The sequence below is a fragment of the Pavona decussata genome, unplaced genomic scaffold, assembly GCF_977016875.1.
Source record: "Pavona decussata unplaced genomic scaffold, jaPavDecu1.1 SCAFFOLD_243, whole genome shotgun sequence".
In the NCBI taxonomy this organism is placed as follows: Eukaryota; Metazoa; Cnidaria; class Anthozoa; order Scleractinia; family Agariciidae; genus Pavona; species Pavona decussata.
The window spans coordinates 625,053-636,636 of record NW_028145648.1 but is presented as its reverse complement, the minus strand read 5'-3'; positions in this window follow the sequence as shown (position 1 = coordinate 636,636).

The window sequence follows — 11,584 nt, the reverse complement described above, 5'->3', positions numbered from 1 at the left end:
GATAAAACTGAGGGAATTAGTAACGTCATAATAGATAAGATAAAACTGAGCGAATCAGTAACGTCATAGTAAATAAGATAAAACTGAGCGAATCAGTAACGTCATAATAAATAAGATAAAACTGAGCGAATCACTAACGTCATAATAGATAAGATAAAACTGAGCGAATCAGTAACGTCATAATAGATAAGATAAAACTGAGCGAATCAGTAACGTCATAGTAAATAAGATAAAACTGAGCGAATCAGTAATGTCATAAAAGATAAGATAAAACTAAGCGAATCACTAAGGTCATAATGAATAAGAAAAAACTGACCGAATCAGTAACGTCATAATGGATAAGATAAAACTGAGTGAATTAGTAATGTCATAATGGAAAAAATAAAACTGAGTGAATTAGTAACGTTATAATGGGTAAGATAAATATGAGTGAATCGGTAACGTCATAATGGGTAAAAAAAAACTGAGTGAATAGGTAACCTTATAATGGGTAAGATAAAATTAAGGGAATCAGTAACGTCAAAATGGGTAAGATAAATTTGAGCGAATCAGTAACGTCATAATGGATAAGATAAACCTGAGTGAATCAATAATGTCATAATGGATAAGATAAAACTGAGTGAATAAGTATTGTCATAATGGGTAAGATAAAACGGAGTAAATCAGTAATGTCATAATGGGTAAGATAAAACTGGGAAAATCAGTAACGTTATAATGGGTAAGATAAAACTAAGTAAATCAGTAACGTCATAATGGGTAAGATAAAACGGAGCGAATCAGTAACGTCATAATGGGTAAGATAAAACTGATTGAATCAGTAACGACATAATGGGTAAGATAAAACAGAGCAAATCAGTAACGTCATAATGCATAAGATAAAACGGAGCGAATTAGTAACGTCATAATGCATAAGATAAAACGGAGCGAATCAGTAACATCATCATAGATAAGATAAAACGGAGCGAATCAGTAACGTCATAATGCATAAGATAAAACGGAGCGAATCAGTAACGTCATAATAGATAAGATAAAACAGAGCAAATCAGTAACGTCATAATGCATAAGATAAAACGGAGCGAATCAGTAACGTCATAATGCATAAGATAAAACGGAGCGAATCAGTAACGTCTTAATAGATAAGATAAAACGGAGCGAATCAGTAACGTCATAATAGATAAGATAAAACGGAGCGAATAAGTAACGTCATAATAGATAAGATAAAACGGAGCGAATCAGTAACGTCATAATGGATAAGATAAAACTAAGTGAATCAGTAACGTCATAATAGATAAGATAAAACGAAGCGAATCAGTAACGTCATAATGGATAAGATAAAACTAAGTGAATCAGTAACGTCATAATAGATAAGATAAAACGGAGCGAATCAGTAACGTCATAATAGATAAGATAAAACGGAGGGAATCAGTAACGTCATAATAGATAAGATAAAACGGAGCGAATCAGTAACGTCATAATAGATAAGATAAAACGGAGCAAATGAGTAACGTCATAATGGATAAGATAAAACTAAGTGAATCAGTAACATCATAATAGATAAGATAAAACTGAGTGAATCAGTAATGTCATAATGAATAAGATAAAACGGAGCGAATCAGCAATGTCATAATAGATAAGATAAAACGGAGCGAATCAGTAACGTCATAATGCATAAGATAAAACGGAGCGAATCAGTAACGTCATAATGAATAAGATAAAACGGAGCGAATCAGTAACGTCATAATGAATAAGATAAAACTAAGTGTATCAGTAACGTCATAATGAATAAGATAAAACGGAGCGAATCAGTAACGTCATAATAGATAAGATAAAACGGAGCGAATCAGTAACGTCATAATGAATAAGATAAAATTAAGCGAATCAGTAACGTCATAATGAATAAGATAAAACGGAGCGAATCAGTAACGTCATAATGCATAAGATAAAACGCAGCGAATCAGTAACGTCATAATGAATAAGATAAAACTAAGTGAATCAGTAACGTCATAATGAATAAGATAAAACTGAGCGATTCAGTAACGTCATAATAGATAAGATAAAACGGAACGAATCAGTAACGTCATAATGAATAAGATAAAATTAAGCGAATCAGTAACGTCATAATGCATAAGATAAAACGGAGCGAATCAGTAACGTCATAATGAATAAGATAAAACTAAGTGAATCAGTAACGTCATAATGAATAAGATAAAACTGAGCGATTCAGTAACGTCATAATAGATAAGATAAAACGGAGCGAATCAGTAACGTCATAATGAAGAAGATAAAATTAAGCGAATTAGTAACGTCATAATGCATAAGATAAAACGGAGCGAATCAGTAACGTCATAATGAATAAGATAAAACTGAGCGAATCAGTAACGTAATAATGAATAAGATAAAACGGAGCGAATCAGTAATGTCATAATAGATAAGATAAAACGGAGCGAATCAGTAATGTCATAATAGATAAGATAAAACGGAGCGAATCAGTAACGTCATAATGAATAAGATAAAACGGAGCGAATCAGTAATGTCATAATAGATAAGATAAAACGGAGCGAATCAGTAACGTCATAATGAATAAGATAAAACGGAGCGAATCAGTAACGTCATAATGAATAAGATAAAACGGAGCGAATCAGTAATGTCATAATGAATAAGATAAAACTGAGGGAATTAGTAATGTCATAATAGATAAGATAAAACGGAGCGAATCAGTAACATCATAATGAATAAGATAAAACGGAGCGAATCAGTAATGTCATAATAGATAAGATAAAACGGAGCGAATCAGTAACGTCATAATGGATAAGATGAAACGGAGCGAATCAGTAACGTCATAATAAATAAGATAAAACTGAGGGAATTAGTAACGTCATAATAGATAAGATAAAACTGAGCGAATTAGTAACGTCATAATAAATAAGATAAAACTGAGCGAATTAGTAACGTCATAATAAATACGATAAAACTGAGCGAATCAGTAACGTCATAATCAATAAGATAAAACTGAGCGAATCAGTAACGTCATAATAAATAAGATAAAACTGAGGGAATTAGTAACGTCATAATAGATAAGATAAAACTGAGCGAATCAGTAACGTCATAGTAAATAAGATAAAACTGAGCGAATCATTAACGTCATAATAAATAAGATAAAACTGAGCGAATCACTAACGTCATAATAGATAAGATAAAACTGAGCGAATTAGTAACGTCATAATAGATAAGATAAAACTGAGCGAATCAGTAACGTCATAGTAAATAAGATAAAACTGAGCGAATCAGTAATGTCATAAAAGATAAGATAAAACTAAGCGAATCACTAAGGTCATAATGAATAAGAAAAAACTTACCGAATCAGTAACGTCATAATGGATAAGATAAAACTGAGTGAATTAGTAATGTCATAATGGAAAAAATAAAACTGAGTGAATTAGTAACGTTATAATGGGTAAGATAAATATGAGTGAATCGGTAACGTCATAATGGGTAAAAAAAAAACTGAGTGAATAGGTAACCTTATAATGGGTAAGATAAAATTAAGGGAATCAGTAACGTCAAAATGGGTAAGATAAATTTGAGCGAATCAGTAAGGTCATAATGGATAAGATAAACCTGAGTGAATCAATAATGTCATAATGGATAAGATAAAACTGAGTGAATAAGTATTGTCATAATGGGTAAGATAAAACTGAGTAAATCAGTAATGTCATAATGGGTAAGATAAAACTGGGAAAATGAGTAACGTTATAATGGGTAAGATAAAACTAAGTAAATCAGTAACGTCATAATGGGTAAGATAAAACGGAGCGAATCAGTAACGTCATAATGGGTAAGATAAAACTGATTGAATCAGTAACGTCATAATGGGTAAGATAAAACAGAGCAAATCAGTAACGTCATAATGCATAAGATAAAACGGAGCGAATTAGTAACGTCATAATGCATAAGATAAAACGGAGCGAATCAGTAACATCATAATAGATAAGATAAAACGGAGCGAATCAGTAACGTCATAATGCATAAGATAAAACGGAGCGAATCAGTAACGTCATAATAGATAAGATAAAACAGAGCAAATCAGTAACGTCATAATGCATAAGATAAAACGGAGCGAATCAGTAACGTCATAATGCATAAGATAAAACGGAGCGAATCAGTAACGTCTTAATAGATAAGATAAAACGGAGCGAATCAGTAACGTCATAATAGATAAGATAAAACGGAGCGAATAAGTAACGTCATAATAGATAAGATAAAACGGAGCGAATCAGTAACGTCATAATGGATAAGATAAAACTAAGTGAATCAGTAACGTCATAATAGATAAGATAAAACGAAGCGAATCAGTAACGTCATAATGGATAAGATAAAACTAAGTGAATCAGTAACGTCATAATAGATAAGATAAAACGGAGCGAATCAGTAACGTCATAATAGATAAGATAAAACGGAGGGAATCAGTAACGTCATAATAGATAAGATAAAACGGAGCGAATCAGTAACGTCATAATAGATAAGATAAAACGGAGCAAATGAGTAACGTCATAATGGATAAGATAAAACTAAGTGAATCAGTAACATCATAATAGATAAGATAAAACTGAGTGAATCAGTAATGTCATAATGAATAAGATAAAACGGAGCGAATCAGCAATGTCATAATAGATAAGATAAAACGGAGCGAATCAGTAACGTCATAATGCATAAGATAAAACGGAGCGAATCAGTAACGTCATAATGAATAAGATAAAACGGAGCGAATCAGTAACGTCATAATGAATAAGATAAAACTAAGTGTATCAGTAACGTCATAATGAATAAGATAAAACGGAGCGAATCAGTAACGTCATAATAGATAAGATAAAACGGAGCGAATCAGTAACGTCATAATGAATAAGATAAAATTAAGCGAATCAGTAACGTCATAATGAATAAGATAAAACGGAGCGAATCAGTAACGTCATAATGCATAAGATAAAACGGAGCGAATCAGTAACGTCATAATGAATAAGATAAAACTAAGTGAATCAGTAACGTCATAATGAATAAGATAAAACTGAGCGATTCAGTAACGTCATAATAGATAAGATAAAACGGAACGAATCAGTAACGTCATAATGAATAAGATAAAATTAAGCGAATCAGTAACGTCATAATGCATAAGATAAAACGGAGCGAATCAGTAACGTCATAATGAATAAGATAAAACTGAGCGAATCAGTAACGTAATAATGAATAAGATAAAACGGAGCGAATCAGTAATGTCATAATAGATAAGATAAAACGGAGCGAATCAGTAATGTCATAATAGATAAGATAAAACGGAGCGAATCAGTAACGTCATAATGAATAAGATAAAACGGAGCGAATCAGTAATGTCATAATAGATAAGATAAAACGGAGCGAATCAGTAACGTCATAATGAATAAGATAAAACGGAGCGAATCAGTAACGTCATAATGAATAAGATAAAATGGAGCGAATCAGTAATGTCATAATGAATAAGATAAAACGGAGGGAATTAGTAATGTCATAATAGATAAGATAAAACGGAGCGAATCAGTAACGTCATAATGAATAAGATAAAACGGAGGGAATCAGTAATGTCATAATAGATAAGATAAAACGGAGCGAATCAGTAACGTCATAATGAATAAGATAAAACGGAGCGGATCAGTAACGTCATAATTAATAAGATAAAACTGAGCGAATCAGTAACGTCATAATGCATAAGATAAAACGGAGCGAATCAGTAACGTCATAATGAATAAGATAAAACTGAGCGAATCAGTAATGTCATAATAGATAAGATAAAACGGAGCGAATTAGTAACGTCATAATGAATAAGATAAAACGGAGCGGATCAGTAACGTCATAATGCATAAGATAAAAAAGAGCGAATCAGTAACGTCATAATGCAGAAGATAAAACGGAGCGAATCAGTAACGTCATAATGAATAAGATAAAACGGAGCGAATCAGTAACGTTATAATGAATAAGATAAAACGGAGCGAATCAGTAACGTCATAATGAATAAGATAAAACGGAGCGAATCAGTAATGTCATAATAGATAAGATAAAACGGAGCGAATCAGTAATGTCATAATAGATAAGATAAAACGGAGCGAATCAGTAACGTCATAATGAATAAGATAAAGCGGAGGGAATCAGTAATGTCATAATAGATAAGATAAAACGGAGCGAATCAGTAACGTCATAATGAATAAGATAAAACGGAGCGAATCAGTAACGTCATAATGAATAAGATAAAACGGAGCGAATCAGTAACGTCATAATGAATAAGATAAAACGGAGCGAATCAGTAACGTCATAATGGATAAGATAAAACGGAGCGAATCAGTGACGTCATAATGAATAAGATAAAACGGAGCGAATTAGTAACGTCATAATGAACAAGATAAAACGGAGCGAATCAGTAACGTCATAATGGATAAGATAAAACGGAGCGAATCAGTAACGTCATAATGAATAAGATAAAACGGAGCGAATCAGTAACGTCATACTGGATAATATAAAACTAACTGAATCAGTAAGGACATAATGGATAATATAAAACTAAGTGAATCAGTAAGGTCATAATGGATAATATAAAACTAAGTGAATCAGTAAGGTCATAATGGATAAGATAAAACTGAGTGAATCAGTAATGTCATAATGGGTAAGGTAAAACTGATTGAATCAGTAACGTCATAATGGGTAAGATAAAACAAAGCGAATCAGTAACGTCACAATAGACAAGATCACAGTGATCGAATCAGTAGCGTCATAACAAATGAGATAAAACTGAGCGAATCAGTAACGTCATAATAAAGATAAAACTGAGCGAATCAGTAACGTCATAATGAATAAGATAAAACGGAGCGAATATGTAACGTCATAATGGGTAAGATAAAACTGAGCGAATTAGTAACGTCATAATAAATACGATAAAACTAAGTGAATGAGTAATGTCATAAAAGATAAGATAAAACTAAGCGAATTACTAACGTCATAATAGGTAAGATAAAACTGAGCGAATCACTGATGTCATAATGAATAAGAAAAAACTGACCGAATCAGTAACGTTATAATGGATAAGATAAAACTGAGTGAATAAGTAACGTCATAATGGAAAAAATAAAAGTGAGTGAATTAGTAACGTTATTATGGGTAAGATAAATATGAGTGAATCGGTAACGTCATAATGGGGAAAAAAAACTGAGTGAATAGGTAACCTTATAATGAGTAAGATAAAATTGAGGGAATCAGTAACATCATAATGGATAATATAAAACTAACGAATTAGTAACGTGATAATGGATAAGTTAAAGCTGGATGAATCAGTCACGTTACAATGGGTAAGATAAAACTGAGCGAATCAGTAACGTCATAATGGGTAAGACAAATTGAAGAAATCTGTAACGTCATAATGGATCAGATAAAACTCAGTTAATCAGTAACGTCATAATGGGTAAGATAAAACTGAGCGAATCAGTAAGGTCTTAATGGATAATATAAAACTGAATAAATTAGTAACGTCATAATGGCTAAGATAAAACAAAGCCAATCAGTAACGTCATAATGAATAAGATAAAACTGAGTGAATCAGTAACGTCATAATGGGTAAGATAAAACTGATTGAATCAGTAATGTCATAATGGGTAAGATAAAACTGAGTGAATCAGTAACGTCATAATGGGTAAGATAAAACTGAGTAAATCAGTAATGTCATAATGGGTAAGATAAAACTGATTGAATCAGTAACGTCATAATGGGTAAGATAAAACGGAGCGAATCAGTAACATCATAATGGGTAACATAAAACTGAGTGAATCAGTAACGTCATAACATGAAACGGAGAAAATCAATAACATCATAATGGGTAAAATAAAACTGAGTGAATCAGTAACGTCATAATGGGTAAGATAAACTTAATTTTATCTTTTTTATTATGACGTTATTAATTTGCTCAGTTTTATCTTACCCATTAGGACGTTACTGATTCACTCAGTTTTATCTTACCCATTATGACGTTACTGATTGACTGAGTTTCATCTTGTCCATTATGACGTTACTGATTCACTATGTTTTATCTTATCCATTATGACGTTACAGATTTGCTCATTTTTATCTTACCCATTATGACGTTACTAATTTACTCAGTTTTATCTTATCCATTATGACGTTACTGATTCGTTCAATTTTATCTTACAAATAATGACGTTACTGATTTACTCAGTTTTATCTTACCCATTATGAAGTTACTGATTTACTCAGTTTTATCTTACCCATTATGACGTTACTGATTTACTCAGTTTTATCTTATCCATTATGACGTTACTGATTCGCTCAATTTTATCTTACAAATAATGACGTTACTGATTTACTCAGTTTTATCTTACCCATTATGACGTTACTGATTCACTCAGTTTTATCTTACCCATTATGACGTTGCTGATTGGCTCTGTTTTATCTTACACAATATGACGTTACTGATTCAATCAGTTTTATCTTATCCATTATGACATTACTGATTTACTCAGTTTTATCTTACCCATTATGACGTTACTGATTCAATCAGTTTTATCTTACCTTTTATGACATTACTGATTCACTCAGTTTTATCTTACCCATTATGACGTTGCTGATTGGCTCTGTTTTATCTTACCCATTATGACGTTACTGATTCAATCAGTTTTATCTTATCCATTATGACATTATTGATTCACTCAGGTTTTTCTTATCCATTATGACGTTACTGATTCGCTTAGTTTTATCTTACCCATTTTGACGTTATTGCCATTGGTTACAATCTCACAACCAATGGCAAGCCGGAATTTTCGATCCTAACCACAAGTATTCAAACAGCATGTAGAACATCTGCCACATAATGCTCATAGATCCTACCGCACTTAAAGCACTCAACATAGTAGCAACTGACGAGGAACGCTTTAGTTCCGAAACTGCATTCTTGCTTAAGAAAAACTTGCCTGACCATTGCCTTAAATGCTACAGAATTTACTTACGGCCGAAGGACTAGAAGCAGCCCCTGGCCAGAGCACGTAAGCACAGGAGGAAAATACTAAGCTCCCGCAACACAAACCTCACAGTTACAGAGCTTAGCGGAGCGACAACGAAACACACAGCCGTAACATAAGTGGCCTTTAGCCCTCAATTTAACGCATTGCATAGCTTTCAAAGAAGCTACATTGCTTAAGAACGGATCAAGGGACAAATAACCGTGATAAGAAGCACAGCATCTTGCAACAAAAGCAAATAGCCGGGCCCGGCAATCTGACAAAAGCTGCAAGATAATGTATAGTTATTTACACGGTTGAAATCCTATCCTTACAACGATAAAAAGAGAGGCTATACTGTCACCAGACGCACTGAAATGAGCCATACCAAGCCTAAACTAAATGCCACAAACGGCATAAGAACGACAGTCGCTAAACGGAAACGTGACAAAAAGAGGCCAAAATGACCTTTGAGATCAATTACAACACATGCGACATTTAAACACATGGCTTTGTTCAGTGTCTATCGCGCAAATCCTCCAAATCATAGATGGCATTTAATAAGAAGAAAATCCAGCGCTAAAAGAAAATTTTACCGGGAGCACCACTCTTTTCATAGAGAAAAGGGTGTTCTTTGGAAGTGTGACAGTAGATTTTTCCCACCAGTGTGACAGTAGACTTTCCCAACTTTTGCGGGAAATACACGGAACTGTAACGAAGGCTTAACAGGAACGCAGGGGGAAATTACACTCAAACGGGAGCACTCGCTCGCAGGGAGAGACTGTCACTTCTCAAAGCGGTACCAGGGATCAACCACGAACTGGATAGAACTTAAGTAAGGCAACGAGAACTTGGTCCAACAGAGCTTTATTCTGACTCACTTGTAATTCTTGTAATTCCAAAGAACATTGTACAACAAGGGCTTTTATGTGCTTGTACATCAATTGTTGTTTACAAGGTGCTATACGCGTGTCAATAGAACTAAATGAAAAACGATTAAGAGCGGAACAAGCGTCTTTGTAAGAGAACGAACTAAATTATTAAGAGCGGAACTAAGGTCTTGTAAATAGAGAACTAAATTAAAATTGTCGCCCGGAACTCTAGATTGTGAGTCCCATATACCTCGTTACGACCCTGTGACATCGACCCTTTCAATGCGGTACGTCAATTTCTGTTTTATTTTGGACCATATACTTGACTACCACTTTATTTTTTGGCCAGGTATTTAGCAGTTGATCAGGTCATGTCAGGCAAACAAAGAAAGCTTTCGCCTTAGCAAGTCTGGTGTAAAATATCTTTCTGTCTGAAATTAGGGAGCTTAAGCAGCGACGACGGCAACGGCCACGAAAACGTCACCTGAAAATGTGCTACTTCGCGATTTTTTCAACTTCTATATGGACAGAGGTTTTGGGAATCTCCCGATTGCTGCCAACACAATTGTTAAGTCCCGTTCGCTAAACAAAACAACCACACTTGAAAATATCGTTTTCAAATTTGTATTCCTTCACTGGATTTTTCACAAGGTTTTTCACTCCCTCGCAAGCAGTCACTAGCACGCGTACATGCAGATTACAGAGAAAACATTCACGTATTGTAATAAAGCTAATCTTATTGGTTGAACTTGATCTTCTATTTCTGATCCCCGTTAATTCGCCCTAAGTGATTGACGTTACATTTCACAATAATACTGAGACTCGCTTCCGGTCGGTGATTACAATCGAACAATCAAGTCGAAAGCATGAACGAGAAAATATAAAATGGCAATAATTCCAACAGAGGACTGAAAAATTTTAATAAAAATTTTAATAAAGATTCACACACTAATAGCCCACACTGAAACTAATTACAACCGTTCAATTGGTTTCTTATGCTGATCTTTCGTTTATGGGGCTGGGTTGGCTTTCGGTTGTGTGGTTTGTTCATTTTGGCTGGTATCCCCCCTGGGCTGGTATCCATGGGGTATTTGTCTGATTATTCGGTTAGTCCCTCATTGGCCTTAGTGGTTTCAGCCTTTTGTTCACTCCCCTTTCCGTCTGTCTGTCCTTCCTGTCTGTATTTCCGTATGGTTCAGTTATCTTCACTAGTTCTACTAGTGACACGGTTTTCTACAAATAAATTAGCTTTCTACATGCGCTTAATCTTAAAAAAATTTAAAAGCTATATTAAAACATCAGAAGGTTTCCCTTCGTGTTTCAATATTAAAACTGCAATGCTATATAGAGAGACTTCACCTTTCTCCACCGATCTGACACACACAACAGAAACGGCGAACTATCCAGGAACCAACTTGATAGGAGTGGCGCTCAAGTTAAGAAGAAAATTAAAAATTCACAGTCGTGTCTCACGTTCTCCACAAAACCTTGAAAGTGTTCATTTCACGACGTTGTTTTGCGGAGGACGGTAGAGAAATGCACCAAAATGTAAAACGCACGTGTAGTGCGATTGTTTTTCGACATTAAACCTATTGTTTTGCGGCGTTGTCGTTGTCGTCTCCCGTTGCAAACAGAAAACGTTTCCTGCTTTCTTTCCGGAGGAGAGTCCGGAAGGGCATGGAGTTCCCG